Here is a 19,248-nt window from a genome sequence, read left to right on the forward strand (position 1 = left end):
ATTCATAGTTCGCAGCATATCCTGTGAGAAAAGGACAAACTGAGCTAGGAGTGATGGTTTCTATTGCTGATACGTGCGCAGAAGCTTTTCCGCCTGAAAGAAATTCGTTATTATTGACTGCTGGCTACTCTCGATACCAGCGTGAGTCAGAGACTCAGTCAGCGGCTCGGTCGCCGCCTGCTGCCCGGGGCGACGCAGGATGAGGCCGTGAGAGGGGGCCGCTTGCTGACATTAGCACGCTGCACCTACACCGCCTTCGCCTGCGCCTTGGGGGCACCGATCGCGGCACAGCACCACCTCAGCTGCTGTATTATGGCACGAAATAAGTGAATAACTGACATTACTCTTTTTTATTATAGGACGTCGGTCATTCTCCAGGTACCTACTTACCACAGCGCTGTAACCACGCTCAGAGTGGAGAGCAGAAGGTATTCCTGACTACAAGCAGCTCACCTCCATAACCCATCGCAGAGGTCAATCACCCCGATCTCTGCAATACACAAAATCTGATAGACCGATAGCACATTTAGATAGTCCGCCGTCGATACCGTTTATGTGTAAGTTCTGAAGCTTCATTATTACAAGAAAATACAGAATGACTTAGATGGTACTGTCACTTGAGGGAAAGAGCAGCACCTCGCTTTCTATGTCAGCAAATAAAAGTTAGTATCCATAACAGAGAGAAAAACCTCTCAGTAAAATATAACCACAAGGTTAGTGGTAAGCTTTAGGTGCCCGGCACATCGTTTTAATGTAAGTGGGTAATACTTCGAAGCTGTATGAAATAGGATAAAATTTAAAAATAGTTGTATGGAGGGTGAAGAGCCAGTTTAGATTCACTGGGAAGGTTATGGTAAAGTGTGGTCCATCTGTAAAGGGAATCGCCCATTGGGTGATAGCCCTTGGAGAATACAGCTGGTGTCTTTATCAAGCAGGAACGATGGTAATTGCGTTACTAGAATTATACCTAGTTAGCACAGCCAAAAAGAAAGTGTAGTACAGATGTTGAAGGAACTCTAGTGGGAGTCTATAGAAGAGAAGCAAGCTTGTAGTCACGGAAGGCTTTTGGATATACAGGAAACTATGCTAGATACTGCTAAGTAAGTAGTCTTAAATGGTACAATGACTAGTAAAGGTTTTATGGATACACTTCTGCATTTACACTGTCAGCATGTGGCTTCTTCTTCTTCTTCTTCTTCTCTCTCTCTCTCTCTCTCTCTCTCTCTCTCTCTCTCTCTCTCTCTCTCTACACGATTGCCTGTCACAGTTAGGTGACAGTACCGACGTGCCTATGGCCGAGATCCGCCAGATGTGAATAGCAGCAACTGAGGGTATGGGATTTCTTAAGAAAGTGACAGAGTTAAACAACACACTAACAAGGGGAGACCGCCAATTGTGAAATTCAGATTCGATTCATACTGCGCATAATAAAAGCTCATGGCCAGAGGTGTAATGTGGCAAAGCACCAAGATGCACTTCTCAGCCGTTGTCGAGAAAATCAACAGTTAAAAGAAACCGTTGTGATGAAATACTCTCTACGATTAAGAATTTTCGACAGCGTCGTGGCGCAGCGTTAAGCGCTCGGGTTCCTAATCCGAAGGTCGCCGGATCGAATCTCGCGCCATGCAACTTTTTTTATTATTTGTTTTTTGTAATTCAAATGTACGCACACACACACACACACACACACACACACACACACACACACACACAATTCCCGGCAATCAGTTGCTACAATTATGCATATAATAAGTTGTTGAAAGTCGTTTGTCGTGAAAAAATAATACTTGAAATAAAACACAATATCACTAATAATATTCAAGTGTATACAATTTATTGAAAAGTTCGGTATACACTCGCATATAATTAACAATTTGTGACCAGAAGTAGCTGGAGTATCGCACGAACCAGAGTGATAGTTATCATAGAAACATGGAAAGCAGAAAACAGCACGACATCGAGCACATCTCATAAACGATGCGTTTTTACAAGAACAATTGTTTTTTAAATTATCTGTTGGGAAACACACCTGATTGACATTCTGAAAAATTGCTCTAACATTCGTCAGATTTGATGCATACCACGCGTATCTTATCATATCGGCAAAAATAGGAGAAGAGAATTGGCGGTGGACGATGGATTGGATTTTTATAGAATTGTCTCTGGAGTTGATGTCACGGTTTCGCTCGATTAAAAAAGCACAATTTTGAAGGCGCTTGTCCAAATTTTTTACCTGCCGGTAAAAATACACGTCACACGGTTGGACGAGAGGAGTGCACTTTGGAGGAATGACTTTTATAGTGCACGTTGGTAACTTCTTATCGTCCTGGAACATCTCATCGTATGACGCCGGGTTCGTTTGCCCACCCCAAGAGTCGATCAGAAGGAGAAATTCTTTCTTTTGTACGTATGGTTGCAAAGCATTACACAAGAAGTTCATGAACAAACCCGTTGTTAGTTTACCGGATTTGGAGGATGTAATAACAACGTTTGGTATACTTCTAGGCGTACTCGTCGACTGTCTTCTGTACTCTGGGTCCAAACGTACCTGTGGACTCTTGGAGGCATACGAAAACAAGAGGCAAGACTCGTCCAGACATCGTGATTGAATATTGTGCCGTATACGAATGCGTCACCTTGTTCATGTCGTGTCGGGTTACCAGGACAGCCTTTGACCCTTTTTCGGCGATAGTTCTGTTTAACGTGGACTGGTACTGGCACCCTGACAAACAAAATATAAAAATATCGTTTATATAAGTAATATACGAAATCTGTGTTGTCTATCATATATCAGATTATCATATTCTCTCCTCATGTCATATGACATTTGTGAAGAGCTCTTTACGTACCTGTTTGATCAGTATTAATTATGAAATCTTTGTCGAAGTTAGTTATCAACGTTCGCGTCTGGATCCGAAATGTGTATGCTGCGGCCAAAATTTCGTCTTGGGTAGCCGTCTCTTTCCGGGAAACCAATTTTTTGATTTTCCGTTGCTGAATCCCATGCTTCTTTTTAAATTCGGTGACCCGTGTTTTTGAAGCTTTGAAGTTGAAATCTGGGAACTGACTTGCAGCGCCCGAGGTCCACTGCTGCAGGTTTCTGGTAGTAACTTGCTGGAAGTTTTGTCGAGCTTCTACGAAGCGATCATGCACCCATGAATCGATGGTACAATATTTATCAAATTTGCTACCGCCACGTTTGATTTGCTCTTCCCACCTGGATAAATAGCCCATATTTGTCAAACGATAGCACCCCTTTTTTGTAGAGCTTTGAGACTCCAGCCTGGATGTTCTTTGGCCAGATTGACAGCTCTAATTTTGTATTCCAGAGAAATTTAGTCGTACCCTTTTTTTTTCTTCTCGTCCGGCTCGTATTCGTCTGTTGATTCGTTGGCAATGGGACCCGTTTCAACGTCTTCGTAGGCATTATTATCGTCGATTTCATTAATGTCTATCAGTTCCCCATCATGAACGAGGGTTTTTTCGGCGAGCATTTGCAGCGTATTCTGGAACATTTCCTCCACAATTGCCATGGCTTCTTCGTTGATTGATGATGACGGTTCTGCTGCGATGCGATTACTGTTACGAAGGAGGCTTTCAAAATACACCAACGCATCCTTCAATTGTTGTTGCGCCACTTCACTGTGTATAGAATCTTCTTCGATCACATCACTTTCATGCGAAGGGCCCGGATTGTTCTCCAATTGTTCCGCCTCCATTTTTCCGTTTGTTTAACAGGGTGTACCAAAGCTCTCACGTACGCACTGAATTTCGACGATGTTATAAGTTGCGCTAGGGACCGCATCTACCTTCTTTCGAAGTTAGGAGGCAACTACGCTGTTATGCGGCGGCTACTTTCGGCCCATTCAACATCTGTCCTTCAAGTGTAACGAGCGAGTAGCGGAATTTATATTTCATACCTGCCACAGAAAATTTGTGTTCGTGGGGTCTCTATTCTAATACGAACGTTTGACTTACACTATACGTATTCGTTTCGGAATATCGTTTCTACGTCTTCCGTTAACTATAAGTGGTAAACATTACGAAGACAATTAATAACATTTTTGAAATACCACTTTGTTTGCGGAAAACATAATGATGTTCGAAGTCGCCAGTCTTTCCACGACAAACGACTTTCAACAACTTATTATATGCATAATTGTTGCAACTGATTGCCGGGAATTATATATATATATATATATATATATATATATATATATATATATATATGTGTGTGTGTGTGTGTGTGTGTGTGTGTGTGTGTGTATACATTTGAATTACAAAAAAACAAATACTAAAGAAAAACGTTGCATGGCGCGATATTCGATCCGGCGACCTTCGGATTACGAACCCGAGCGCTTACCGCTGCGCCACGACGCTACAGAAAATCATTAATCGTAGAGAGTATTTCACGGTAACGGTTTCTTTTAACTGTCGATTTTCTCGACAACGGCTGAGAAGTGCATCTTGGTGCTTTGCCACATTACACCTCTGGCCATGAGGTTTTATTATTCGCAGTATGAATCGAATCTGAATTTCACAATTGGCGGCCTCCCCTTGTAAGCGGTAGACCAGCAGTTAGTAACGACACTGTCAATACCGTGCGTGCAGCTTGTCAGCACAGCCTTCAGAACTCGATGCATCGTGTTTGCAGAGAAACAGATATATCTGAGAGCACTAAAATGGTGATTGTACAGAAACGTCTGTATTTCTTTTCATGCAATGAGCAGCTCCTGTAAAATTTCCAGGCAGATGATAGAGACTGACAGGCTGAGTACACTAATAACGTGCTGTAACGGATCGATGCAGAGAATGACTACCTTATTCAAATTTGTGTTTCCGACAAAGCGAGATTTGAAATTTCTTGGAAAATAGACAGGCTTAATGTCAAAATGTGGGGATCGGAGAAACGACATATCGTGGTACACCAGATTGGCTATAGCCCGAAAGGTAAAACGAGGCATTCGTTAAAACACAACACATTATTTAGCATTGGGCCTAACATTACGGTAACAGTTCATTTCAACACGCTGAAGCTTTACGTTGCTCTTCACTTATAGGAATTTCAGCGACGTGTAGCATTTCAAAAAGATGGTACACCGACAGACTTCAGGTTATTTATTCGCCACTGATTTGATGAAAACTTCCAGATTCAATATCATGACCACCATGTTTACCAACCAGAACCCATCTTGACCGTTTTTGTGGGGTTGTAATAAGGGTAAAATGTTCGGTTCACCAGTTCCTGACGTTTCTCAGCAAACATTCCTTATGGCACGATTATAAGTGGTGTAGAGGCGGTGACGGAAAAGATGTTCCCAAACACGAGGAGAGAAGTTGAGTATCATCCAGACATTCTACGGGTCAGAAACGGAAGTATGTCCATAAAAAAACTTTGTAAATTAAACCACCATTTGCAACAAAATTCATTACTGTACTGTTCAAAAATAAATTTCGGTAATCAGAGAAAGACTTTCTGCTCATTCAGGATATATAGAACCAGTATTAAAGAATGGCAATGCTACTATTCTGGTATCTCCGTCCTATATCTCGCCTAGATATTGTGATAACACGAGAGATGTGGGCTTGCATAGGAACATACTTACCGTCATTTATCCCTCAACCCATAACCAAATAGAGTAAGAAAGAGAGTTACAAATATAGGTAGAAACTAACGTCTGCCATCAGCTGTAGTGTAGCATAAGGAGGGTATATGTAGATGTAACTGTTAAAAGAATGATCTCATGGCTGGGTAAATGATCGAAACTCATTTTGCGCCATTTTACGAGGAGGGTTGAAAAGTAATGCTTCTGAATTTTTATGTGAAGACTTTCAAAGCTTTTCACAGAAAACTAACATTTATTCTTCTTGTCTATATATTTGTTTCTCAACATGGTCACCCTGGTGAAGAACACAGTTCTCCCAGCTAGAGACTACTTTGTTGACACCGTCATTGTTGAACGTTTGACTTCAGTTCTGCTTGCACCATTTCATCACTGTCAAAGTAAAGTCCTCAACGTGATTTTAAAGTTTAGGAAACTGACGAAAATCGGATGTGGCCACATCGAGACTGAACACAGGGTTATCGATGAGAATGAACCTAAGGTATCGGATTGCTGCAGATGTCGCAGCGCTCGTGTGTGATCTGGCATTGTCATGCTGAAAGAGTGCATGGAAGAACTCTTCGAATTCTAAACTCGATTACAGTAGGTTGTGTCTCACATACCGACATAGTTACGTTGCAAACCGCCACGTTACAAGTTACAGTTCGGAACTGTCCAGCGGGAGAGGGCTGCTGATATGTAGACGTGAAAAATAAAGCTGTAGACTGTTAATAATTTTTGTTCTACTTAAAAAGCTTCAAGAGTTTTCAAATTAAAATTCGAGCATATTACTTTTCAGCACTCGCTCGTATCCGAAGAGTTCCTTGGTATCTCTAAGTCACATCGTGCGAGGTCTGCGGTGAGCCCTTGATCGATGACACTAGTATTTGCCACCCAGTACTATTTTGCCACTGAGCTAATTCTCACTGTGTAATGACCACGCTGTCGACGTGGTGTTCATCTCTTTTCTTTTTCTTGTTTCAGTTTGCAGAAAATGGAAAAAATTGTTCTTATCACTTCATATTCCGAGAATGCAGCAACAAAGCTGGTGTGGAGAATACAAGAAAGAACTAGCAGTGGTGAAGGGGCTTAATACTGTGAGTTGAGAGGTGGCCGTAGCAGGAGACAGCGCACACGAGCCACGCCTGGCGCAGTCGCCACTTACGAGACAGGCGCGCTCGGCCTCATGAGGCGGCGCAAGACAAGCAGCCCCTTGTCCCATCAACGCGACGTACGCCCATGGCCGCCCTGCGAGCACAGCCCTATTTCTCTGCACAGCTCCGGACTCGGCTGAGCAGTCGAGCGAACATTCCAAGCAGAGATTCGCAGCATCGATGACAGCCATCTATAGTTGTTGGGCACATCTGTGTATTCGCATTATCTTGGCTAGGGAAGATGACCCGCCGGCCTGACTCAGATGCCCTCTTTAGCTAGCGGGCCACTTAGTTACGTGAAGGCAGCGCTCCTAAACTACAGTGAGGTGACAAAACTCATGGGGTACCTCCTAATATAGTGTCGGCCCTCCTCTTGCAGCAACTCGACGTGTTATGGACTCAACAATAAGTTGCAAGTCCCATGTAGAAATATTTAGCTGTGCTGTCTCTAGAGCCGTCCATAATTGCGAAAGTGTACTTGGTGCAGGATTTTGTGCACGAACTGACCTCTCGATTATGTTCCATAAATGTTAGCTGGGATTCACGTCGGGCGATCTGGGTGGCCAAATCATTCGCTCGAACTGTCGGCTGCGCGGAGTGGCCTCGCGGTTTGAGGCGCCATGTCACGGATTGCGTGATCCCTCCCGCCGGAGGTTCGACTCCTCCCCCGGGCATGGGTGTGTGTGTTGTTCTTAGCATAAGTTAGTTTAAGTCATGTATAAGTCTAGGAACCGATGACCTCTGCAGTTTGGTCCCTTAGGAATTCACACATACATTTCGAACTGTCCAGAATGTTCAAACCAATCGCGAACAACTGTGGACCAGTGTGAATTCCAGCATAGTCTGGGAACATGAAGTCCATGAATGGCGGCAGATTCGCTCCAATTAGCCAAGCCGAACCATTTCGAGTGACTGATCGGTTCAGTTCAGCCAGAGGAACCAGTCCATTCAGAGTAAACACAAGCCACACCACCATGGAGTCACCCCAGCTTCGACAGTGACTTGTTGACAACTTGGGTCCATGGCTTCGTGGAGTCTGCGGTACACTCGACCATCAGCTCTTACTATCTGAAATCTGGACTCGTCTGAACAGACAACGGTTTTCCAGTCTTCTAGGGTCCAACCAAATAGGGTCACAAGCCTCGGAGAGGCGCTGCAGATGATACCGTGCTGTTAGCAAAGGTCCGTCGTCTGCTGCCATAGGACATTAACGCCAAATTTCGTGACATTGCCCTAATTGATAATTTCCTCGTACGTCCCACATGGATTTCTGTGGTTATTTCACGCAGAGCTGCTTGTCTGTTAGCACTGACAATTCTTCGCAAACGCCGCTGCTCTTGGTCGTTAGGTGAAGGCCGTCGCCCACTGCGTTGTCCGTGGTGAGAGGTATAATTTGATGTTCTTGGCACAATCCTGATACTGTGGATCTCGGAATACTGAATTCCCTAACGATTTCCGAAATGGAACACGTTGTGCGTTTAGCTCCAACCATCAATCCGCGTTCGAAGTCTGTTGATTCCCGTCGTGCGTCCATAATCACGTCGGAAAGATTTTTTGCATGCATCAACTGAGTAGAAATGACAGCTCCACCAATGCACTGACCTCTTATACCTGGTGTACGTGATACTACCGCCATCTGTATATGTGCGTATGGCTATACCGTGACTTTTGTCACCTCAGTGTACAGCGTCTTTGAAGTTAATGTTTGTGGTGTAACCCATAGATATGATTGGCACTACTTTCCCGATGTGTCGCACCAGCAAATTATGCCTCAATACACGCTTCCTTGGGGGTGCACCCATTTTGTGTTCATTCAGAATTTCTTCCGCGACCTAGATTGAAACCGAGGGCGTACTGGATGCAGCCCATCCGTGGGCTAAGGGAAAGCTATACTGAAATGGACATTTCTATTCGCCAAAGCAAAACCGCCTTCCACGAACCAAGGACTCAGTTCGACTTCGTCGTAGAGCACACAGTATTTTTCTGACAAGAGCCAAGATTTGGTCACCAATGTGCACCTCCAGGACATCAAACACTCTCTTTTTTCGATGGGGTCGAGCTCCGACTTGCATGAGCCACAACTTGTCAAAATCAGGGTCTCTTTGGATAATGCGGATGAAATCATCTTCTAAAACCTTGACGTACCATCCAGTAGCCATATTGCCCTCAATTAATATCGCACCGATGACTGGACACTGCACACCATCCATTCGGGAGGACAACGGTTCAAACCCATCTCCGGCCATCCTGATTCAGGTTTTCCGTGATTTCCCTAGATCGTTTCAAGCAAATGCTGGGATGGTTCCTTTGAAAGGGCACGGCTGATTTCCTTCCCAATCCTTCCCTAATCCAAGTTTGTGCTTCGTCTCTAATGACCTCGTTGTCGACGGGACGTTAAACACTAATCTCCTCCTCCTCCTCCTCCTCCTCCGCACACCAGCCGGTCACCCGTTGACGGTGAAGAGACTTCTCAATAGCGAAATGCGGATTCGCAGACCCCCAGATGCGACAATTTTGCTTGTTGACGAACCTATCCAAATGAAAGTGGGCTTCGTCGTTAAACCAAAGCATACATGAGCATACTGATTCATACCATGCCACGCAAACAACTGTGCAGTTTGAACTTTTTAACGCAAACCGTTGAGAAGTTATGAAGATTTCTTTTCACATACTGCAATAATTGTCACCCTGTATATGTTTATTAGAATTGCTTTCCAAATACCTCACGTTATATTACTTTGTGAAACACTCTGTCTCCTATTAGCTATGAACCCAGACAAGGTTAAGTGGCTTACCTGCTTAAACGATACACATAGCTGTACCGTAGGTGCAAACACAGCGGAAGGGTATGTGTGCAGGGGCCCGACAAAACAGTGTTTTCTGAAAGAGGACGCTTTCATTTAAGGGAATTGCTGGGGCAGTAGCCTGGATAATTGACTGATATAGCATTGTAACACTATCCAACGTGGGTTTGTATGTTGGTATTGAGAACAGTTGGGAGTGATGGGAAATAAATCCGTTATTCTCTTCCTCCAGGGTCATGGAGGTCTACTGTTTGGCTCAATGATGATGGCATCATCTTAGGTAAAATAGTGCCGAGGTAAAAATGTCGTCATTCTGAATCTGTGGCAGAGGGTTACTCAGGAGGATGTCGGTCTTCGGAGAAACAAAACTGATGTTCTTCGGGTCGGAGTGTGGAATCTCAGATCCTTAAATCGAGGAGGTATGTTAGACAATTTAGGAAGGACAATGAATAGATTGAACTTAGATGCAGTGGGTAATAGCGAAGTGCTATGGAAGGAAGGACAGAACTTCTGGTCAGGTGAGTACAGGGTTAAAAATACAAAATCAAATAGGGGTAATATAGGTCTAATATTGAATAAGAATGTAGGAATTCGGGTAAACCACTACGAACACTGCAGTCAACACATTATTGTAGCCACGGTAGTACCAAAGCCAACATTTGCCACAGTAGTACAAGTTCTCTGGATGATGCTTCCGCAGATGACGAAGAGGCTGATGGGAACTGGAAACCAATAGTAGGAAAAGCAACGGATAGAAAATTGGTAGGGAAATATGGACTGGCAGATAGGAATGAACGGGGAAGTCGCCTGGTAGAATTTTGCAAAGATCATAATTTAATCATTTGCAAACACTTGAGAATCATGAATCAAGACTGCATACGTAGAAAGGATCTTTAGACAGCAAGTTTCAGATAGATTATATAATGGTAAGACAGAGTTTTAAAACCAGATTCTAAATTGCAAAATATTTACATGGGCAAATGTGGACTCTAACCATAATTTATCACTTATTAACTGCAGCTAAAAACCGAATAAATTGCAAAACGGTAGGATATTAAGGAAATAGGGCCTGGATTAATTGAAAGAACTAGGTGTTATTAGGAATTTCAGTAGGAGCATTAGGCTATGATTGACTGAAACAGGGGAAATACGAATGAGTAGCTTTTAGAGATGACATAGTTAAGTCAGCAGAGGATAGAATTGACAGAAACCCGAAGTCTCAGAAGAAATCCATTTACAACATGCAAGGTATTGAATTTGATTGACGCAAAGAGAAAATACAAGAAAAGCAACAAATGAAGCACAAAAAATGAATATAGACATTTAAAAAGTGAGACTGACACGAAGTGTAAAGTGGCTAAGCGGGTTCGGCTAAACGACAAGTGCAGGACGGTAGAGACATGTGTGGCTAGGGGAATGGTAGAGGGCACCTATACGAGAATTAGACACCTTTTTAAAGTGACATGTCGTACATTAAGCAATCCTTAGCACACAGGACATAGGTGAAAACAGAATGAGCGTCGGATATCTAGCATTTCCCGAATAAACGACCTACTCCATCTCTATGACGTCACTCCCTGGCTTGGTTTTTCTGCTGTTATTACCAAACCTTCAGATTTTTCTGCCGTTTTCTCTGCAATGGTCCAATGTTTTGTTGTTATTGAGTGTACATATACATGTACAACTACATAATTACTTCGAAATTGACAATTAAGTGCCTGGCAGAGGGCCCATCGAACCATCTTCAATCTATTCCTCTAATGTTCCACTCTCAAACAGCGCTTGGGAAAATCGAACACTTCGTAAGAGAAAACTGATGACTGAAATTTCGTGATAAAGTCCTACCGCAACAAAAAATCCTTTGCTTTAAAGAGTGACACCCTAATTCACGTATCACGTCCGCGGATCTCCCTACGCTATTACGCGATAATACAAAACGAGTTGCCCTTCCTTGAACTTTATCAATGCCCTCCGCCAATCTTATCGGATGCGGATGCTACACAGCGCAGCAATACTTCAAAAGGCGACAGACAAGATTAGTGTAGCCAGTCTCTTTAGTAGACATGTTGCATTTTCTAAGTGTTATGCCAATAAATCGCAATCTTTTGTTCGCCTTCGCCTCAACCTTATGTATGTGCTCATTGTAGTTTAAATTATTTGTGACTGTAATCCTTGCGTATTTAGTTGAATTCACAACCTTCAAATTTGTGTGCTTTGTCGTGGAACCGGAAATTATCGGATTCCTGTTAGGACTCATGCGAATGACTCCACACATTTCATTGTTTAGAGCCAACTGTCAGTTTTCGCACTACAGAGATATATAGTCTCAATAATTTTGCAACTGGTTTTGATCATCTGATGACTTTATACGATGGCACTATTTGCAAACAATGTATGACGGCTTCTCAGATTGTCTCTTAAATCGTTTATATCGATCAAGAACAACAAAGTGCCTATAACATTCCTCTGGAGAACGTAAGGTATTACTTCTATTTTACTAGATGAGTTTCCTTCAGTTACCATGAACTGTGACCTTTATAGCAGGAAATCACGACTCCAGTCGCAAAATTGAGACGATATTCCGTAGGCAGGTAATTTGATTAGGAGTCGCTTCTGAGGAACGGTGTCAAAAGCCTTCTGGAAATCTAAAAGTATAGAATTAATTGGACAGCCCCTGTCAATAGCACTCATTACTTCGTGAGAATAAAGAATGTAGGATGCAAATTTTCGTCGTAAAACATTATAGTGTTAACGCTCAATTTAAACGAAATTGGTGCACTAAATGTCAATATCACTGTTGCCGATCACATAAGTATTTTATTTCGAAACAGTGGTTGATTTTCATAAAGAAATGTGTGAAGGAACTTACTAGTTGATGTAAGAAACAGACTAATTTAACATTAGTACATTAACTGAATCATCGATTCATAGTAACGATTTAAAAAAATTAGTTGACGTCCTAGCGACAAAATAAGGAAATAAGGAAACGATCTGATAGCCAACAGCTACTACAAGCGCAAACACGCAAGAAAAAACTTAATTCTGGAACGTGTGCAACTATGAAGCGTCCACAGGTAACTTGGTAGAAAGCGAGTGCCTTTCATTGTTAATCAGCAAACACTTATTAAAATTTTAACTCGAAATTTTCAGTACCATTATCTTCTAAATATTTAATTTTCCTTTCGACACATTCTACACATACCAAAATTTACTGTGACCAAAAACGGAAGAACAGTTAGGAAAACACGACCATTTGCAATGACAGAGGATTACAAGCTGTATTTACTGAAACGAATTTTTCTTAATGAGTCATAGTCGCGATTGACTGTAGAACTTATTTATTGTCACTATTACAATTTGCAAAAATCTGGGCTTTATCATCTTCCAAAAAGAATTCTTACATGTATACGTAGTAATGGCCTTACAACCGAACTTGCAGCAGTGAAAATAACTATTTTTACATGGAATGGCGACTATGATGTCTTTTAAAAGTACTACATGGCTGTGAAACCCAGCCACGAGACGTGAATTAACGAATGAAAATATTTGTGCGACAACGTTAAACTTCATTCTTCCACATTACTAGTCTAAGCGATCATTACTTGCCAAGATAAGGGGTTTGAGTAACGCCGCATATTGCTTTTTGCTGCGCTACACGGGAAATAACTTCTAAAGAATAATTTTATTACCTAGTGTTGGCATACGTATCGTGAGCCAGTGGTAGAGTTCTAATTCGGGTCCGTAAATTGCGCCCAGAAGCGAGATAAAGCAGCTGGGGCCCGGCTTAATCCAGCGTGCAACTCCGGTGCGATTCAATTTCGCTGTCGTTTTAGGCATGGCATCATCGAAACCTGATTTATGAGTATGCGTGTGACGTGACACTATCTGCGGCGCACATTCCGCTTTCAGCTGCCTAGCAGGACCACAGAAATGTTTCCCTTCACTTCTGTTTTTACCCTGTGCTTTTTTTATTTTGGTTCTCCAATATTTTACCGTGAAAGTTGCCTGAGACAGTTCGTAATGCCGCATGTTTTAATTGTATTAGGATGAGCTGCGTGAAATTGTTACCTGCCGGAGAGAAGAATTTTAGGAAATTTAATTGTGAAGCTCGCATTTGCTGAAAATTAAACAAAATAAAAGCAAAACCCGTACGGAACAACAGGAAAACCTTCTAGTTTACAGAGCCGACAGGAGATAAATTAATAAACCACATGTTACCGAATACCAAATAGTGTGCAGATCCAGAATAAAGACTTTAGTTTATAGCTTACTCGAGATATTCAGGAATTTACACATTCATTATTGGCAAAGAATATGTAGGAAGTAGCTTCCCATTTATTATATGCCTCGTGTTTCGATTAACCGCGTCTCTTTGGTCTAACCGAAGACATTTTGGTCTATATTTAATCTTGACATTTTGTTCCTTACAATGTTGATCAGTATACCGTTTATTGTTATTTCAGGTCAATTCCGATGTTGGAGACAGAATATGGACAAAAATATAACATCAAAGTTCCGTATTTCATGAAACAGTTGTTTAGATACAGCTCAATCGTGGCAGTACTTAACTCTTCACTTCATCTGAATATTATTAATGATAGTCGAATTAACTGTGACAGTAGTAGTTTCTTTTATATCATACAGTAAAAATGTTGTAGACCTGTCGTGAATCTTGAGATACAAGCTGAATTTCTCCGTGCATATATATCAGTGCACGTGCTGCCATATGTCCGAACGTGATGTCAGCTTACTCCGCTCGGTATGGCCACCTGTTCACCGTGATTTTTTAATGATATCTCAGTACAGACGCAGAGATAAAGCCTATACTCAATTCTTTTAATATCTAGATGTTTATTGTCAAAATTTACTTCATGGATGACTGGGTAGAGTAATTTTTGTATCCGATGCTACTCCCTGCCTACCCTATAAGAATCGCTGAACCATTCAGTACTGACGTTTGCACAAACTGGAGAACCCCAACGGAATTGTTCTAATTACTCTAAACAAATAACCATGTAGAACAGTGTGTGGATAATAAATTATTGAAATTACAAAGACATGACGTATGCACACGCACAGCAGTTACCTCTTCCACGTGAACAGAAAACTGAGGTTTAACATACGCTCAAAGAGCGATTATCAATGTTATGAATTTATGTGATGACCGCCATCTCGTACACACCATCGTAGAGGAATGAAGAGCTTCTTCCTCAGAGTTAGTTCGATGCCATAGAACTGCAGAGTATGTACACCTGTCTGCATTGAAGCTTCGATGCAGTGTGCAAAGGACTGAGTGGCGAAATATATTATTCCGATCAATATGCCATTGCTGGCTTCATAAGGTTTAACAAGTGACTCCTACTAACTAAGGCAAGTCTGCCCATCGGGCAACTCCTAAGTCAATGTCTCAGCATGACAATGATTACCCACGTGGGGACATATGGCTAACAATGTGGGAGGCATCTTCAAAGATCCATGACACTACTGCTTTCTTGGGGTGCACGTTTGCTTGGCGTGTCGTTCATCGAACATGTCTGAAAGCAGAATGAACTTTCCACCTCCAACGGAATGTGGCCTTATTTGAAACCGTATTTAGCCTAAGTGAATATTGAACAAAGGGGGGTCTGGGAGTATTAATTAGGTACACGTTTTACAACCATAAATGGAAACACAAGCGCCCAAAGACACTCCTTAGGGACTAACCATCTATGGTAACTTCGTAACTACGCAAACGACACAATGAGGCGAGCCCCTGTACATCAGCCACTGACTAGCTTGGTAGCTGCGCCTCTGCCATGAGAACTGGCAATCGCGGGGAAGCCATACACGACTCAGAAACAAACCCCCAACACATATCACACCGCCAGTTCCTTCAGGACCATCGAACTGACAAACCTACAACAACATGGCTATGTTAGAGGAGCAGCAGCAGCTGGCCCAGGAAACATCGTCGGACCAGTAGCAGCAGCGCTCACCTCCTCGACAAGACTGATCGTTACATGACAATCCAGCATTGCTCCTATGGCACTGATGCATGATACCCAATTGCTAACATAACCTTACCTTGCGCAATCTATCGCAGATAGCAAGAAACCGCTACTGCCCTTACTACCCAACCTGACACTGTCGCTGAGGTTTTTTTTTTTCCCTTGGCACTTGCCTTGGCACGTTTTTCCCTCTGCCCTTCAAACCGCTCTCCTTCCAAGCTTGACTCTGTCAAGCTTTTTCGATCCCTTCTATCAGCCAGATGCGCCCGTATTAATGAGTAACCCTACCCAGACGTACGGATAACATCGCAGTTCCTCGCTCCTGCGATCTCCGCGATTCTAAACACTAACAATGCAGAGGTGACAGCAGACCTTTTGAGTAGGTCATCATGCTTGTGCGAAGGTGCAGGGGCTCACACCTATAAAAAAACAAACAATAAAGACTAACAGAATTTGTGAGTTGCTATTGAACTATAAAACAGCTAAAAACGAAGTGCTCTTTCTTGATCACAATAAACATTACTGTATTACAGAAATAAAATATCAGTCACATTTCGACTGTTTGACAAATTTCTAAAGCAGGTACTAACTCTAACATCGCAGTCAATATGTATGTCTGACTACCTATGTAGCTTTCGCTACAGCTTTTACTTTTCTTCTTTGAAGTACATTTCACATAAAACAGTTTCATATTTGAAGATGAGTAAAAATTGTTTCCGTTAGTATATGGCAGATTATGTAGCGAAGCCTAACCCACAGAAGAACATGTACATCTGCATCTACATGGATTCTCCGGAAATCACATTTAAGTGCCTGACAGAGGGTTGATTTTCATCTTCTTGAAAACAACAGAGAGATATCACAAGACTTTCTATGGAATTGATGCCAACTTATGGGTTGAGTCAGTGCGATTCGCAGTGCTTAACGTGTGACTGAAGGAAATACGAAAACTGACACCACACATACCATCCATATTGCGTGTACCTACAGGCATGTTTGTCAGTAGAATAATTTTCACAAAGATTTGATACTACTTACGTTTGTCCAGAAAGGTGCCCGTCATAGAGGATAAAATATTTTCAATAAGTTACCAACAAGCAAAGGAAGGTTTAATTACTAATAGAGTTGAGTTTAAGACGAGCCTAAAGGATTTATTAGTGGCCAGTCCTTTTACTGCATTGCTAAATATCTTTGAAGGACCAACTGACGTTTACATATTACTATAAACATATAATAACGACTTTTGTACAAATTCAGTGCACTAATGCGATAATTTTAAATAAGTGTTGTATAGTGATTTTTCAGTTTGATGATGTATGGGTACAATAGCCTAAGAATTATCATATACACCTCACTGCAGTGAACATTTACACGTTTTGTGATGAGTTAGCGATTACTCAACCACGAATTTTCATATTATACAAACTGTACACAAATTCCAGTAGGAAAATATGAATTTTTGAAAATATCTTTTAAATCAAGATATTTTCAACATTATTTCTACATATTCCACATAAATGAAGACAATTTCACTTGGAATCTATGAAAGGTACTATAACACATTCATATTTGCCTACTGAAATTTGTGTACAGTTTGTACAATATGAAAATTCGTTGCTGAATTCTGAAATCTATAGTGCTTTGACAGTAATACGTCTCTCAGAAAAAGGAATGGGGTGATATTCAGCATGTCCATAGCATTGGATAAGCCACAGGTGCCTTTCGAGTCGTGCCAAGTGGCAAGCACCTTAGGGAACTCAGTTTTAATTCGCTGGGTAAGGTGTTGGTGAGCTTGGATTTCCTGAGAGAGTGGTAGCAGTAGTCTGTAACAGTAAGCTCTGTGTATGCTGCAGGGACCCCAAGCCGATTATGGGTTATCCAGCAAGTGGTGCCGAGGCAGTTACGCGTTTTCTCTCCGCTGTTAGTGCTGATAGTAATCTATCTTACGTATGACTTTAGTTTTTCAGTGTAGTCCCTCTGCACCATCTACGTTCTTTTTGTATACTTGCTTATGCTCAAACAAAATACGTAACTACTAAAATTTTGCCTTGATTCCTTGCGATTTCCGTTTATCTGAAGATTTCTTCAATTAGTTGAGTTGCAGTACAGGTGTCCGTACCATAGGACTTACAATCACATCAATATTCATCGTTAACTTTGCAATAGACTGCTGCAACGCCCCGTGGTGACGCACAAAACCACAGACCTTCCGGTCTACTACGAAGCAGGTTCCCTATGCACTGATCGACTCATGTGTGCAAACTGGTCCTAAGACAATTCAGTTTGTATCACAGAATGTCCAGTAGTAACAGAGGATCAAAAACCCAGGACAAAAACGTTGTACAACGATTTTACACTGTGAGGTCAAATAGGCATTTAAGGCCACACAACCACCTACACTAGTGAAATCATTCTTCTGAAAGAGAAGTATCCTGTACAGAAGACTAACGCTGGCAACCAGAAATTGTAAGTTGAACAGAGAACAACAACCTGCAGCTGTAAACGTACCAGCGATCCTGCGCCAATCGTTAATACGGCAAGTTTGCAAAAAAAAAAAAAAAAAAAAAAAAAAAAAAAGTGTTACATACTTTCAAGAAAAATGTACCCTGACGACAGACAGAAAAAGAGAACAAGAGAAAGATTTATGTGAAAACAAACTTACCACCGTCCGTAAAATAAAAAAAAAAAAAAATAAAAAGGTGTTACATACTTTCAAGAAAAATGTACCCTGACGACAGACAGAAAAAGAGAACAAGAGAAAGATTTATGTGAAAACAAACTTACCACCGTCCGTAAAATACAAGCTGCAGACGAGAAACAACAGGCTAAAACTACCAGGTCCACAATCAATAAGCCATGATGCCCAGCTCTCGTCCGATGGATCAGACGGTGATCATGGCTACGATGTTACGGACGTCGATGTCTGCCTGAGGGAACCAGCAAGTCCTACATGTAACCCCCGCACTTTTCCGCTGCGAACTCCTTACCACGGGGGACGACAAAGGGGAAGGCGAACGAAAACCTCACCATTAATATCGTTAATACGGTTTCCATACTACAGTATAACACGACTGAGTTCAAAACACATGCAGATTACCTACTCAGGGAAGAACAACGTGCATATGTGTCAATAAGGACGACCTTAGTAGAGATAGTACTACAGGAGACATGGCTGTTTCTATAAACAACCCATACCACTCCTCGACTCTATACCTAACCACCAGACTACAAGCAGACACTGGACAAACGTTACAGGTTGAAAATGTGTTCCGTCTACATGTGATAACATTAGGTTCTAGCAGAAGATTCTCTCAGTGAACGTATTACTCAACATCCCCTAACCTTCGACTTCTGTGGCGGTTTTAACACACACTGTTTGTTTTGGTACTCTTTATTCACCTGCCTCAAGGGTACAGGATTTGAGGGTCTCCTAAAGTGATTACAAATCTGTCTGTGGAACACAGGCAGTTCACGCACTGCAGCATTGCAATAGTGTCTTTCACTGCTATCGATGTGCGGCTTGGAGTCTAGTGATGAAGTCACTGGATCGAATCTCAGTCAGACAACGGAAATTTTCAACCTGACTATATGCTAGTCCTCACCTCTCAGTGATGTTAAGATACGCTGCGAAAGACGAGTGGTTCAAATTCCACGATAAAATGGACATCCCATTTTCCCGATAGGGTTACTGGGGTAGGTG

This window comes from Schistocerca americana, chromosome X (assembly GCF_021461395.2).
Source record: "Schistocerca americana isolate TAMUIC-IGC-003095 chromosome X, iqSchAmer2.1, whole genome shotgun sequence".
NCBI classification, from domain to species: Eukaryota; Metazoa; Arthropoda; class Insecta; order Orthoptera; family Acrididae; genus Schistocerca; species Schistocerca americana.